The sequence below is a fragment of the Nicotiana attenuata genome, unplaced genomic scaffold (assembly GCF_001879085.1).
Source record: "Nicotiana attenuata strain UT unplaced genomic scaffold, NIATTr2, whole genome shotgun sequence".
NCBI lineage: Eukaryota > Viridiplantae > Streptophyta > Magnoliopsida > Solanales > Solanaceae > Nicotiana > Nicotiana attenuata.
Window position 1 is genome coordinate 1 of NW_017673995.1, and position 11,754 is coordinate 11,754.

Sequence of the window (11,754 nt, forward strand, 5' to 3'; positions counted from 1 at the left end):
ATACCAGCCAACACACAGGGTACAACCACACAACATGCCACATCACACATAGGCCCACAATAACAATTCTGATAGCAATACTTGCCTTAGATCAAATCCGTACCGGCCATAAGCCTCATATTCAATAGGAACACTTTTCAAACCTCCACAACGCTGGCGATGATACAATAACCACGAAAACCGCATAACAAAACACCCGAATAATCAAATCTCAGCCAACACCAACGGGTACACACCCCACAAGCTAAAAGTCAAGAAGCATAGAACGGAAATGACTGAATATGAGAAAGGAAACACATGAGGGAACTAACAAGCAAATCAAACTAGCACAAATTCTTCTAAAACACAAATCGACAAAAACATCTAACAAGAAAGAATGAAAGCATATAAAAGACTCACAAGGATCTTATACTGATATAACTCTCACCGTAGTACACAGCCCGGTCTCAACATATCAAAACACCTGAAATTACGAGGGTCCCGCCCTCAACACTGAATCGCAAGTAGGACACACATCAACCCATCTAGAGACTCTCAGTAGATCAATTCTGTCCACAAATTACAACTCAGGCTGGCTCCCACACCAGTGGAGCATAGAAATCACAGCTCCTAACCAAGAATATTTAGAGACCACATCAAACCTACCGGAACAGACAACATGAATTTACTGCTAGCCTCATAACTCTCGACAACAGCTAGAAATGGATGATAGACACGGCTATCACTCATAGAACCTCCCAACAGAATAATCACGTAACAGAGTATAAATCATGAAACGCTCCCATAAATGGAACAACAAACAAGGAGACTCGCTCCAATAAGCAGAACTGTGATGAACTACAGATAGTGCCCCTCTACAACAAACTAAATTCGTACATGAGTGACATTAGCTAGCGCACCGACCTCAAACCTACTATATGAAACCCATCAACGAGCCGGGCCTCCCCCTCTTGGGCGCTCTCTACCGGCCTGAATACCTCGCTGTGACACATCGGTTCGAAGTCTGGGACAATATCTCACCATATGGCTAGAATCTCCACACTCAAAGCACCCTCTCTACTGACGAGGCGGTCGGAACTGTGCGATACGGGTACTTCGAGACCCATGAACACCTGAGTCACCATGCAAAGCCTGAAACGCGAACTGAACTGGCTGACCCGCAAAACCTCTACCATGACGCACCCTGCCTCCAAAATAAGGACCAGTATATCTCCTCGGTCTACGAGGACTCCTCGCCTCCTCAAACTCTCTCTCCTGATCTCGTTTGCTCTCTCTCTCATGACCCTGCCTGCCCTCTCTCTCTCTAGCATGCATACCCTCTATCCTCCTAGCAATGTTCACCACCTGCTGATACGGAATATCCATCTCCAACTCACGGGCCATGCTGGACCTGATGCTAGGAATAAGCCCCTCAATGAACCGGCGAACCTTCTCATGAACAGTAGAAACCAAGGCTGAGGCATGTCTAGCCAAACTGGTGTAACGGACAACATACTCCGAGACGGTCATAGCACCCTGACGCAAATGCTCAAACTCCGCGCGCCATGCATCCCTGAGGCTCTGAGGAACAAACTCTCTCAGAAACATATCTGAAAACTAGTTCCAAGTCAGTGAAGCTGCCTCGTCTAGGCTGTCTAACTCGTAGGTGCGCCACCAATCATAGGCGGCTCCTCGAAGCTGAAAAGTAGTGAAAGAAACCCCGCTCGATCTAGAGATACCCATAGTACGGAGAATACGGTGACACTCATCAAGAAACCCCAAGGCATCTTCTGATGCTAATCCACTGAACACCGGAGGATCATACTTCTTGAACCTCTCTAGTCTCATCTGCTCCTGCTCGGAAGCCGCTGCCATGCCCTCGGGCTGAATTGGTGTCGCAGGCGGCGCAGGAATAATCTCTGGGACCTGCTCAACATGTGCTCGCTGCTCAGGAGTGCGGGCGGCGGGAGTCTGTGCTCCTCCCCCGGCCTGGGATGTGGCTGCAGCAAGGGGAAGCAATCCTGCCTGAGCCAAAGTGGTGTACATACATGAACTGTGCCAAAGTCTCCTGAAGGGCTGGAGTAGTAGTGGCAATAGGCGTGTCAGGTGCCTGGACTCCGGCTGGATCTGCTGGTGGTACCTCGGCGGCAGCTCGCGCAAATGCTCTCGCTGCACCACGTGCGCATCCTCGAACTCTACCCCGGCCTCGACATCCGACGGCTGCAGCAGGGGGCACGGGTGCCTGATCACCTCGGGTAGTACGTGTCCTCACCATCTGTGAGAGAGTAGAAGACAGAGGTTTAGGATCGTGGATGTCAAAAATCTCGCACGACAGCGAAATCAAATGAAGTGGAAATTTCCTAACGGTTACATAGCCTCTCGCAGATAAGTACAGACGTCTCCGCACCGATCCACGAGACTCTAATAAACCGGCTTGTGATCTGTGACTCCTATGAACCTAGAGCTCTGATACCAACTTGTCACGACCCCAGTTCGCCCTCCGTGAACATGTCGTGACGGCACTTAGTCCCTACGACTAGGTAAGCCTTACAATGCGGAAGATAAACCATAATTGCGGAAGAAAGTAAATAAAACTGAACTAGAAAAATAAAACGGTGTTTAAGGTGCCGCTCGGCACATACCACAACAATTCTCGAAGCTAACAACATTCCCAAAACCCGGAAACTCACAAATCACAAGCTAAGGGATACATAAGAGGCTCTGACTCAAGAATATCTATATAAGGGAGGAATACTGAAAGAGCTATACTTATTACAGAAAGCTGGAAAGGGACTCCTTGGTCTGCAGACGTAGCAGATATACCTCGAAGTCTCTACCGATACGCCCCCTTCCAAGGCTGACAGAACTGAGTGGGAGTACCTATATCTGCACAACAAAAATGTGCAGAAGAGTAGCATGAGCACACCACGGCGGTGCCCAGTAAGTATCAAGACTAACCTCGGTGGAGTAGTGACGAGGAACAGTCAAGGCACCTACCGGTCAAATAAACAGTATAATCATAGGAATAATAGAAACGATATATAAGATGTAAAGACCGCATGAATGACTACAAGTGCTACAATTCACGATAAGGGAAAAAGGGCAACAAGTAACAACAAGACTATAATAAATAATGATACGAAATGACGGCAGAATCTTAATCCAAATCCTAAGGTCACAACATAGCAAGGGGAAAACAAGTCAATAACTCATATCCTACAATGATGATCACATAATATCTTATTCAACTCCTTCCATAATTTTATCAAAATCTCGGACAAACCAGAACTCACGAAAAACCCAGCATCTGAAATCTATCACTTGGCACCCTGTGCCTCATCAATCTCACATTCATACTGACAGCTAACTGGCCAATTAGGGCCACTCTCACATATATAATGGATAACGAAGGCGTATGTCCACCCTTAGTAGGATCGGAAGGAATTCACTTCTAATGGGGATGTCCAATTACGTGTATGCTTGTGCAAGTGCTTTTAACAAGAATATTTACCAACTAGCAACATGAAAAAGGAGAACGGACCGCACGTACGATGTTTCCTCACAGCTACCAAGCGGTAAAGCTCATACAGGTAAGCAACCCACAATCACATTATTAAACAAATAGGAATGCCTCCACAGGACGTCACAATTCTCTACAATCAACCCCTGACATAGTCCACCTTATTTCGCCACGTGTGCAAAGAATAATATAATAAGCACCACCTTATTTCGCCACACGTGCATCACAATGTTCCCACCTTATTCTACCACACGCGCAACCCATATATAAGCATATAACATATCCCGCCTTATTACGCCGCATGTGCAACACATCAATAGCAACAATAGCACGGCAAAGACCTCGTGCAACCCTTCAACAACAACCGCACGACAGAGACCTCGTGCATCACAGTACCAACAGCCGCACGGCAGAAACCTCACAGTATCAACAACCACACGGCAGAAACCTCGTGCATCACAGTCTCAAGTACAACACAACAAATGACAATATATACAAGAACAAAGCAAGAGAATCAACTCAGGTATTTCCGTTCACCAAAAGACGGTACAACTAACTCATAAGGAATAACCGTAACAGAGAAATACTAAGCGCAATAAGAACAACTCAACAAGGGAGAAATAATATGAAACAACGATTCCATAATACTAAGTTCAACAACAAGGAAGTTAACATGAATCAAATAATTACAATTAAGGAAATATCAACTAGACATAGGATATCTAACGTCTTTCCAATTAAGACCAATTAATTACACGAGAGATAGAAATAATGCTTTCCAAATAAAGACAAGCAGTTAGGAATGATAATGTGACTATAGAAGGGTAATGTCTACAAGGAAACAAGTAAAAGTCAATCAGGCAACAAGAATAAGCCAAAAAGGGCAAATAAATTCCAAGTAAGACATGTAAAGGTGAAGCTAATAACAGGGAACTCAATCGTATCAAGAACAACTTCATATTCGGTGACTACAAGGATCTAAGAGCGTAAATGGGGCAAATGTTCAAAAATAAATCCGAGCACGCACTCTTCACCTCGCGTACAAGGAATACAATCAACAAAGAAGACCTCGCGTACAAGGAATACAATCAACAAAGAAGACTCAAATCCTAAGGGGAAGTCCCCCACACAAGGTTAGGCAAGATACTTACCTCGAACCAGCTAAAATCAACTAGCAACCACGCTCTTGCCACGAGTACTCGGCTCCAAATGGCCCAAATCTATTCAATTAAATCACATTGTAAATAACATCTCAAGCAACGGATTCTACTAATTAATTCAAAGCTAAAGCGCGAAATTAGGCAAAAAGACCAAAACGCCCCTCAGGCCAACGTCTCGGAATCGAATAATTTTTACATTTTCAGAACCCTCGTACTCTCACGAGTCTAACCATATAAAAATCTCCCAAATCGGAGGTCAAACACCCACTCAAAGCCCAATAGTTTAGCCTATGAAGTTTTCCCCAATTTTGATTCCAAATTCGAAATTAGATGATGGATTTAGCTATATAATGATTAAACATAACTAGAAAGGATTAAAGAAACGTTACCCAATAATCTTCTCTTCAAAACCCACTCAAAATCGCCCTCCCCCGAGCTCTCAATTGATTTTTTCAACTTTTGAAACTCAACCCTCGAAACTCCCTTTTCTGAACAGTGAATACCGCTTCTGCGGTCCCGTTTATGCGGAACTCTGGCCGCTTCTGCGGCTTCCTTTAAAATCCCAACTTCCGCTTCTGTGGAAATCCTACCGCTTCTGCGGGTTCCTGGAGGATGACCAAAAGTCGCTTCTGCGAAGCCAAGGCCGCTTCTGCGGTTCCCAAGCCGCAGAAGCGGAAATACCAGATGACAGAAACCTTCAGCTGCTGTACACTTTTCCAACACCAACAATTGCCCGTTGAGCATCCGAAAACACACCCGAGGCCCCCGGGACCTCAACCAAAAGCACCAATAACACCTAATACCTCATTCAAACTTGTACCAATCCTTAAACCACCTAAAGCAACGTCGGCAACTCGATTAAATCATGGATTTAAGCCTAAGTACTTCACATTTCATCAAAATACACTTTCGATCAAAAACCTAACCAAAACACGTCCGAATGACCTGAAATTTTGCACACACGTCCCAAATGACATGAGGGAGCTACTGCAACTTTCGGAATTCCAATCCGACCCTCGAATCAAAAACTCGCTATCGGAACAGAAACTTCAAAAACTCAAACTTCGGCATTCCAAGCCTAAATGAGCTACGGACTTCCAAAATACATTCCGAACACTCTCCCAACCCCGGAATCACCTAACGGAGCTAACGGAACCATCGGATTTCAATTCCGAGGTCGTCTTCACACTGTTCCGACTACGGACCACTTTTCAACACTTAAGCTCTCATTTAGGGACTAAGTGTCCCAAAACTCGCTGAAACCCAACACCGAACGTCCCGACAAACCAGACTAGCAGAAATGAACTTAGGGGAAGTAGTTAATAGGGGATCGGGGCGTTAATTCTTAAGACGACCGGCCGTGTCGTCACACCCCTCAAGTGCGGCTCCGAAGCCCATCCCGAAAAATTTCCGTATGCTAGAAATTACTAAATACAATGGAACCACCGACCTTAATGAACACGTCACTTCTTATACGTGCGCAATAAAGGGGAATGACTTAGAAGATAAAGAGATTGAATCCGTTCTATTGAAAAAGTTTGGAGAAACTTTATCAAAAGGGGCAATGATATGGTACCACAATTTTCCGCCTAATTCCATCGACTCCTTCGCCATGCTTGCAGATTCCTTTGTGAAGGCACACGCCGGAGCAATAAAGGTTGCGACTAGGAAATCGGACCTCATCAAGGTGAGACAAAAGGACAACAAAATGTTAAGAGAATTCGTATCTTGGTTCCAGATGGAACGCATGGACCTACCTCCAGTCACAGATGATTGGGTTGTTCAAGCTTTTACTCAAGGTTTGAATGAACGAAGTTATATAGCATTACGACAACTAAAGCAGAATTTAATTGAATATCCAGTTGTTACCTGGGTCGATGTACATAATCGATACCGGTCGAAGATCAGGGTCGAGGATGATCAATTGGGAACTCCTTCCAGTTCTGTTTACCCAAATAGGCCCGTCGGTAGAATTCAAAGGGACATCGATAGAGAACCTTGATCGAACAGAGATCGGTATCAACCATATAGCGCAGATCATAGAAACAGCGGCCTAGGGCGTAATCCCCTCCGAAATGATTGGAGGAATGATCGAGGACAAAGCTCCAGAGGGCTCATGAGTAAAAGTGGCTTCGATAAACATGTCGAGCCCACAGAAGCACCATGACTTTCAGAATACAACTTCAGCGTCGATGCATCGGGTATTGTATCAGCCATTGGACGGATCAAGGGTACAAGATGGCCAGACCCCTACAGACCGATCCAACTCAAAGAAACCCTAATCAAATATGAAAATACCATGGTACCCATGGTCACAAAACCGAAGACTGCATACAGTTAAGGGAGGAGGTAGCTCGTTTATTCAACGAGGGTCATCTTCGAGAATTCCTGAGTGACCGGGCTAGAAATCACTTCAGAGAGAGGGATGCAAACAGAAAAAACGAGCAGGAAGAACCACAACACGTAATTCATATAATCATTGGTGGGGTCGATATTCCTCAAGGATCGGTATTTAAACGCACCAAGGTAACAATCACGAGGGAAAAGCGAACTCGGGATTACTTACCAGAAGAAACCTTGTCTTTCAATGACGAGGATGCAGAAGGGATCGAAAAACCTCACAACGACGCACTGGTAATATCTATCCTTATGAATAATATTCAAGTTTAACATGTGTTGATTGATCTAGGTAGCTCGGCAAATATTATTTGCTCAAGGGTCGTAGAGAAACTCAGCCTCCAAGATCGAATCGTGCCTGTTGCTCGGGTATTTAACGGCTTCAACATGGCGAGTGAAACCACCAAAGGGGAAATTATTTTGCTAGTAAATATGGCCGGGACTATCCAAGAAACAAAGTTCCATGTGATCGAGGGTGACATGAGATACAACGCACTGCTCGGAAGGCCTTGGATCCATAACATGAGGGCAGTACCTTCGACACTTCATCAAGTTCTGAAGTTCCCAACATCGGAAGGAATCAAAATGGTGTACGGTGAACAACTCGCCGCCAAAGAAATATTTTTAATCGATGAGGTAATACCAGTATCGGGGCTTTCATCAGCAAAGGGATCGGAGTCGAAGGAAAAGCAAGAAGTCAAATAGCAACCACAGTCACCGGCCTCGGCCCAATCGGAGGAGCAAGAAACTTTCGAATATGATGATTATATGATACCTCGAACCTTCGTAATCCCCGATGATTCCGATGCAACGAAGTCAACGATCGAAGAACTGGAACAAGTCATACTGGTCGAGCATCTGCCCGATCGAAAGGTATACCTGGGGACAGGGTTAACTCCTGAGTTCAGGAAAAAACTCGTTCAATTCCTTTTAAATAACATGGATTGTTTTGCTTGGTCCCACCTATACATGACAGGGATCCCACTGGAGATCACTACGCATCGACTAAGCTTGGACCCGAAATTTCGCCCGGTGAAACAAAAGCAAAGACCTCAGTCCGAGGTAAAACATGCATTCATTAAGGACGAGGTAACAAAACTTCTCAATATAGGATCCATTTGAGAGGTAAAATATCCCGAATGGTTAGTAAACGTAGTTGTAGTCTCTAAAAAGGGAAACAAAACTTAGAATGTGCGTAGACTATAAGGATTTAAACAAGGCATGCCCTAAAGATTCTTTTCCTTTGCCGAATATCGATCGCATGATCGATGCCACCGCCAGCCACAAGATCCCTAGTTTTCTCGATGCCTACTCCAGATACAATCAAATACAAATGAACCTGGAGGATCAGGAAAAGACTTCGTTTTGTCACTAGATACGACACCTATTGCTATAATGTGATGCCGTTCGGACTAAAAAATGCTGGTGCTACTTATCAACGCCTAGTAAATCGAATGTTCGAAGAACAAATAGGTAAATCAATGGAGGTTTATATTGATGATATGCTAGTTAAGTCCCTGCGAGCAGAGGACCATTTGAAACATTTGCAGGAGACCTTCGACATACTTAGAAAATATAACATGAAACTCAACCCGGAGAAATGTGGGGGTCGGTTCGGGCAAGTTCCTCGGCTTTATGGTATCAAATCGTGGAATCAAAATCAACCCCGATAAAATCAAGGCAATCGAAGACATTATAGTTGTTGATAATGTCAAGGTTGTACAAAGGTTAACAACACGCATAGCTGCCCTGGGTCGATTTATTTCGAGGTCCTCATATAGGAGCCACCGGTACTTCTCACTGCTTAAGAAACCGAGCAATTTCGCACGGACCCCGGAATGTCAACAGGCCTTGGGGGAACTCAAATGATACCTGTCGAGCCCGCCATTACTTCACACACCAAAGGCGGACGAGCAACTTTACTTATACTTGGCGGTCTCGGAGATAGCGGTAAGTGGGGTACTAGTTCGAGAAGAGCAAGGTACGCAATTTTCTGTTTATTATGTTAGTCAGACCCTAGGTGAAGCTGAGACCCGGTACCCACACATAGAAAAATTAGCGCTTGCTTTAATAGGCGCCTCTAGGAAATTAAAACCATATTTTCAATGTCACCCAATTTGTGTTGTAACCACCTACCCCCTTCTCAACATTTTGCACAGGGAATTGCATCGAGGGTCAGCCTCGTAGTGGATCAATCCAGAGCAAGAAGACAAGGTATCGAGTTCGAGAATCGAGGTGCCTGTCGAGATCGAGGCCAGCAGAGATCGAGACCAAATATGGTAGACTTCGAGCAAAGACGGAAAAGCGAGATATCTGTGACCGGTCGAAGATCATGGCGGAAATCCCGGAACAGATTAAATCAAGGGCGATTGTTTAGGCTAATCGTGGGATTTACTTCCGTAATTAGAATTGTACCATAGATAGGATTCCTCTACTATAAAAGAGGGTTCTACTCATTTTGTAAACACCTTACACTCTGAGATATCAAAGAAATATAACGCCCTTCCTTTAGTTCATATTCTTGTTCATCAGCTTGTTAGATTTTAACTGTTCTTGCACCAATCAGCTCGAGGGTATTCAAGCTCGAGGGCTGAATTTCGTTCAAACACTGGTTTGCTTTATCTTGTTGTTAATTTCTATTACTAATCTTTACATTTATCAATTGGTATTAGGTGAAATCACGTGTCCTTAAAACCACAGTATAAATTTAGTTGTTATCCAATTTTAAGGGTAAACAATAATAAAAGTAATTTAATTATTAATTTATCCAGAAACAGAGTTGTGATTTCAAATAATGTCTGTAACGTCCATGTATTTCAAGAACCATTATATCATATGATAAATTTATTCATTTGGCGTGTTTACGTCGAATTAAATTAGTTTACATAATTAGTGATAAAATTGAGGTAAGAAGATACCATAAACAACTATAGTTAAGTGATAATTGTTTAGGTGAAGACACAACATGTAGTAAAAATATTTGATTGTTTAATTTTTTTTTCCCCAGTGAATTGTGACGTCAAAAAAGGTAGGAGGGTTTTGCGCAATAAACCAGAAGAAGATTATATTTTCATACCTCATACCCAATAAAGGTAAATATTTATTTATGGATAGTATTTACAAACCAATAAATACAAATATATAGTATTTGTTATTAATAGAATTATATTTATGGTGAATGTCTATGTTTAGAGAGATTCTAGGGTTCATTGCTTGGTGGCTAAGTCACCCTCTCCCTATAAATAGAGGGTTCTATTCTATTGTAACTCATCCCAAATCAATAAGAATTCTCTCCCTCTACTTTTCTCTGCAATATTCTTCCTCTTCTTTTATTGTTCATAACACGTTATCAGCACGTGATTCTAACCAGTTGAGTAAAGCTTTGGGATTGAGCATAATGATTGTCAATTATTCCATGAACTTCCTTCATGATTAAATTCTGGATTTAAGGTAAGTCTTTTACCGTATTTTTCTCTTTTATTCTATACTTTGATTTTAAATACAAGCAAAGACAACAAAGTTTGAATATAACTCTAATGGAGTTTTGTAAGAACTTATAACCACCTGAAGTGGTAAAATTTCTATGCCTCGCCATGATCAAATTCATGTATGATTGTGGGCAAAGAATTGGAAACCCGTCCCATTGAATTTGCTCCATTCTCATTCCCTTAAGAGAATGTGATAGCAGTATGTGATAAGTCTGAAAGAAGACAAAATTATTACTATGAATGTATCAATGGATATGGACGTGGCAATAGACGAAATTATAATCGTCATCATTTGTGGTAATGAGAACAATAAGGATTCTCAAAATAATCTTTCACTTTGTGAAAAATATTTGTCATCGATTTGACATGAGATTTTGTAAGGCACCTATAGATGATTATGGTCCATTCATGATGTGAATGTGACAACATCTGATTTATGAATACATATTCATTCTTCAAAGAATATGAACGTGCTAGTGGTAGTGAATATACCGCACTCACCTCTAAAAGGAGGTTTGAGATGATATAAGAATGGCATGAATGGTCATTGGTCACGTACCTATTGTGCGTCAAAATATTTTGGCATTGTGATTATTAAAAGACAACGGTAATGCAAGAAACAGATCTTACATATAATTTTGACCATAACCATAATGGTATAACTTTCTCTTTAAAGAGATATTCACCATATAGGTGTTGATGAATATGTGGTACTACAAAATTAATTGAGAACTCTGGAAGAACCAATTATACTATTTGGAGAAACACAATTAATTACCAATAAGGTATTGTGTTGTAGTAAGTCTCAAAGAAACTTATTCAGTTTCCAAAGTATATGCGAAAGCGATTGATTATTGAGACTATAAATAAAGGAAATATTTAATATCTTCTATTACTACAACTTGTAGCGGGATAATATGTATGTGAAAAGCTACCCGCTTTATTCTCCAGTTTGTACTACACAAATAAAAGAATACCACAATAAAGTGGATATTTATTGATATAAAAACCCATATCATAATAAACTTGGAGTTTATTGATAATTGCACACGTCATGGTGTAAATCTGAAGTTTATCAATATTGATAATTTATTCAGTTGGCATAATTGGTTTAGCCATGTTAATTCAAGTATGATGTGCAAAAATAAAAGAGAATTCACATGGGTAAATATTAAAGAACTAGAAAGTTCTTTACGAATTCTCTTACGTT